Source organism: Schistocerca cancellata, chromosome 7 (genome assembly GCF_023864275.1).
Source record: "Schistocerca cancellata isolate TAMUIC-IGC-003103 chromosome 7, iqSchCanc2.1, whole genome shotgun sequence".
Lineage (NCBI taxonomy): Eukaryota > Metazoa > Arthropoda > Insecta > Orthoptera > Acrididae > Schistocerca > Schistocerca cancellata.
Window position 1 is genome coordinate 32,550,411 of NC_064632.1, and position 5,183 is coordinate 32,555,593.

Genomic DNA, 5,183 nt, shown 5'->3' on the forward strand with positions numbered 1-5,183 from the left:
AATTACATCAGTGCATAATAAATTATGTTATAAAAACACTTATTAGTTGTATATTGTATTAAACATAAGATAGATTAATATGAATTCAGCACAGACACAAATTTTGTAAAGATATTATATAGTTGTTAAAATGTACCCTGACAAATCCTATATCACAAATGTGATCATTGGGATGATAATAAATAAATAAATAAATAAATAAATAAATATATTTGGGCAGTAAAATAACAGATGATGGTCGAAGTAGAGAAGATATAAAATGTAGACTGGCTATGGCAAGGAAAGCGTTCAAGATTCAAGATTCAAGATTCAAGATTCTTTATTAGCCATTGATCATGCAAGATGAAATAGGCTTCGTCAGTACATAAAATAATATTAATATTCCAGACACTATATATAAGGCATAGATATAATTAGCATATGAGTAACTTACAAATAACATAAACCTTAAGCAGGTGACTACAATGCTTAATACATATTCTTGTTTCAGATACATACAAAGGTACCAAAAATGAGTTACATTGTAGTAGCAAACACAGTAGTTACGTAACACATCATAACACTGGCAAATAAAGTAGTTACCTAACACAGTTGAAATACAAAGGTATTAAATATGAAATATTTTGTAACAGTATATATAGTAGTTAATTAAGTTAATTATGCAATTACAGGTTTATCTCTGTGCTACTCAGATTATAATATTCTTGCATAGAATAAAATGGATTGTCAGATAACCAATTGTACAAATTTTGTTTAAGAATTTTTGTGGGCATGTCCCGAGCAGATTGCGGTAGTTTGTTGAATATTTTTAAGGTATTCACTTTGTGTGAGTTACTACTTTTTGTTAGTCTGTGTCTTGGTATATCATAATCTGCCTTCCTTCTAGTGTTGTAGTTATGAATTTCTTCCCTGACAACACCTTCCATACCATTGTTTTTAATGTGTAACACACAGATATAAATATACAAGTTTACAATGGTCAACAGTCTTAGCCTTATAAAGAGAGGACGACAGTGCTCCGTGGGACCGACTTTACACATTATGCGCAGCATTCTTTTCTGAAGATGAGAAATTTCTTAACATCGAGTATAGATTTAAGTGTCAGGAAGTCTTTTCTGAAAGTATTTGTACGGAGTGCAGTCACATATGGAAGTGAAACGAGGAAGATAAACAGTGTAGACAAGAGGAGAACAGAAGCTTTCGAAATGTGGTACTACAGAAGAATGCTGAGTCACGTAACTAATGAGGAGGTGCTGAATACAATTGGGAGAAGAGGAATTTGTGGTACAACTTGACTAGAAGAAGGGATCAGTTGGTAGAATACATTCTGAGGCATCAACGATCACCAATTTAGCACTGGAGGGAAGCTTGGAGGGTAAAAACCGTAGAGGGACACCAAGAGATGAATACACTACACATCAATAGTGTGTAAGACTATGAGAGTCTGGAGGTACAGTGTAACTAATGAAATAGTCAAGTATTTTAATGAAAGCCATCTAAATGTAAGTGCTTCAAAGACTGCAATGATGGAATTTAACACAAGGAAACAAATAGAATTTGACATGAAATTATCCATAGGAAATGACATTGTAAAAAAGGAAAAATGGGCAAAGTTCTTGGGAATTACAATCCAGGACAGCCTCAAATGGGACATGCATATTGATTCCTTAGCATGTAAGCTGTCGAAGAATGTGTTTGCTATAAATATGATTAGCAAATATTGTAAGGACATGTGTGTACTAAAAACTGCTTATCATGCCCTTAAACTATGCTGCAGAAATACGGGGTGCAACAACTCAAGCCAACCTAAGTACATTATTAATACTACAGAAAAAAGTTATCAGAATTATTTGTGGTGCCAAACCTCGAGAATCATGTCGGAATCTGTTCCCAAAATTTGGTGTGCTTACCATTATAGGTGAATACATATTGAAAGTTATACTGCTTGTGAAAACAATAAATCCAATTTTCAACTGTGACCTGCACCAGCATGATACAAGGCAAAAGTTCAGATACCATGTAAATAGCCACAGAACAGCTTTATATGAAAAAAATGCACTTCATGCTGGGCTGAAGCTAGCCAATGCCCTACCAAAAAGTCTCACAGCCCTTCCTACTAACAAATTAAAAGATCAGCTAAAAAGAATTCTAATTGAAAACCCTTTTTATTCCCCAGACGAGTATTATATCCGTATGAAAAGTGCTTCATAAGTATGTCAAGCTCATAGTTTTAAGTAACCTACAACTAATATAATGTTGATAAAAACAATATTTGTAATATCGTGACTGTATACTACCAAATGTAAAATCCATCAAAATGTAAAATTTATTAATACAAACAAATCTTTAGTTTGTAATTTATAAACTGACATATTCAGAAGAATAATCTGTACGATGTCCTGAAACTGTATTATTTCTAGGGATTGTATTTGATTATTCGATGTTGAAGCCAGCATCTCGTGGTCGTGCGGTAGCGTTCTCGCTTCCCACACCCGGGTTCCCGGGTTCGATTCCCGGCGGGGTCAGGGATTTTCTCTGCCTCGTGATGGCTGGGTGTTGTGTGCCGTCCTTAGGTTAGTTAGGTTTAAGTAGTTCTAAGTTCTAGGGAACTGATGACCATAGATGTTAAGTCCCATAGTGCTCAGAGCCATTTGAACCATTTTTTGATTATTCGGTGTTGAATAAATATTATTATTATTATTATTATTATTATTAGATTCAGAAGGATGTAGCTTGCAGTAGTTATTCAGAAATGAAGAGACTTGCACAGGCTAGAGTAGCATAGAGAGCTGCATCAAACCAGCCTCTGGACTCAAGACCACAACAATGTTGTCAGGATATCTGTGACTTCCAATTCACTGTGATTTATAACATAAGCGATTTCTTTCTCACACTGCGAATACACCTTGATGTGATGCTGGCGTGACATGACGGTACTTTGACGGATAGTGTGAAGTGACCTTATTTCATAACAGAGCGACACGAAGATGCAAAACAACATTTATATTACTCACTGGTCGCGGCTGGCACAACTGCACTGACTCTTGTGGCTATTCCCCCAACACTATCCTTCTTGACACTCTGAAATAATACAAAAGATGTAATCAAATCAAGTAAATACCATACTTTCACCAATTAAGGCAATACGTACACATCTGAAGTAAAATTAGATTCGTATTTACGTGAAACAGGTAAACTCAAAATTAAACATGTTTAGATGTACTTTATTTTGTGTCAGCGTATCTAGAGGTCCACACAGACACCCTTCCTTGCCGTATGGCTCTGTAAGAGCGTCTATAATTTCTTTGTTGCACTCCATTTCTATAGTATGAAACTATTATTGTGTGTACAGTTCTTGTCAAACGCAATTTTTAAAAAAGAGAACTCTTATTTGTTTTATTACTGCATTAATAAAAGTTACTCGGTGAAAAACGTGTAGAAAATTTCGCGCAGAAGTACTCAGATGTTTCTTACGTCAGGCAGAATAGGAGCGTGTATCTGCCCATGTGCCTTGTGCACTGTGCAGTAGTGATGGGCTAAACTGCGATTTTCCGATATCAGTGATTTCTGTGAATGCTACTTTTCAGTATCTGTTATTCTTAACTGTGATTTTTCGCAGTTAAAGGTCGCAGTTAAGGAACATAGGTCGTGTATCCCTCCGCCACTGCTATTTCTGCGATTTCTGCTACTTCCGCGATTTCTGCTACTTCTGCGATTTCTGTGACTTCTGCTACTTCTGCGATTTCTGTGATTCCTGCGATTTCTGCGACTTACCACCGTATGAAAAAGTTACATCTGTCAACACAGAAAATTGCATCTCAACAAACCTGTCATTGGCAAGTATGTTTTACGTTTGTTCTTCCGTTGGCTTTAATTTTGTATTAAAGAAACAACTGTGAAAATATTAATAGTGTAATTAATATGTAAGTAGCCGTACAGTACCGTAATAGTTCGTATTTAGAAAATTAATTCTAACATATTGTTATGTTCACAGGTACCTGAACTACATTTCAGTCACTCAGTAAAGTGATAACTCAAAATATCATTGTCAACAGATCTGAAGAAATTGCCACTGCGTCTTTAGACCGTTTTCGTCAGACGAGAGGTTAGTTTCTAAGCGTTTCGATGGACTTAATTACTTCAGTGAGATCGTTCTTGCAAATGTGATATTCATTATATCAAATATTGGCAATCTACTCTGTCAATTATATTGCTAGTAATTAATGACAGCAAAAATTGTTTAATAATCCTTGTGTTTTTGCAGACACAGTTCTGACTCTGATTACTGGTTGCTGTACGTATCTATCCACATCAAGGCTGTTTTTGAGAGAGACTCGTGAAGATTCAAGACAGCTCTTAGAGGATTTGCAGTTTAAAAGTGAAATAATTGTGAAATAAGTGTGTGAATGATTAAACTGTGTTTTATTGAAGTTGTTGTGCGATTTTAAAGGAATAATAAATGTCAAATACAGTGAGTGAATAATAAAAATCTCATTTTCCACATGTTTAAGCCGTCCTATACCCATAATTTTCCGCCGCTTACTTATTGGTAATCACTTGTTGGAGAGTGACATGCCCCCCCCCCCCCCTCTTTCTCCACAATCTTGGTGTGACATTGACCTGTAACATATCCCGAAGTCTTCAATATGCGTTTTGAGGCTGTTGATATGAAAGTGAGAAGTACAGATCTTCCAGTTAAATCAGGAATAGCTTAAGAGCATTACTTGAAAGTAACACAGGAAAAGCATACTTCTACATCTACATCTACATTTATACTCCGCAAGCCACCCAACGGTGTGTGGCGGAGGGCACTATACGTGCCACTGTCATTATCTCCCTTTCCTGTTCCAGTCGCGTATGGTTCGCGGGAAGAACGACTGTCTGAAAGCCTCTGTGCGCGCTCTAATCTCTCTAATTTTACATTCGTGATCTCCTCGGGAGGTATAAGTAGGGGGAAGCAATATATTCGATACCTCATCCAGAAACGCACCCTCTCGAAACCTGGCGAGCAAGCTACACCGCGATGCAGAGCGCCTCTCTTGCAGAGTCTGCCACTTGAGTTTGTTAAACATCTCCGTAACGCTATCACGGTTACCAAATAACCCTGTGACGAAACGCGCCGCTCTTCTTTGGATCTTCTCTATCTCCTCCGTCAACCCGATCTGGTACGGATCCCACACTGA

General features: G+C 36.8%; 1 long non-coding RNA gene across 1 annotated transcript; it reads left to right on the top strand.

Moving 5' to 3' along the window:
- Nucleotides 1-3,662: 3,662 nt before the first annotated feature.
- LOC126092488 (uncharacterized) lies at nucleotides 3,663-4,494 on the top strand. Its single transcript, XR_007521343.1, has 3 exons — nucleotides 3,663-3,840; nucleotides 3,995-4,105; nucleotides 4,265-4,494. It is a non-coding gene; the product is annotated as an uncharacterized LOC126092488 (long non-coding RNA).
- Nucleotides 4,495-5,183: the final 689 nt, after the last annotated feature.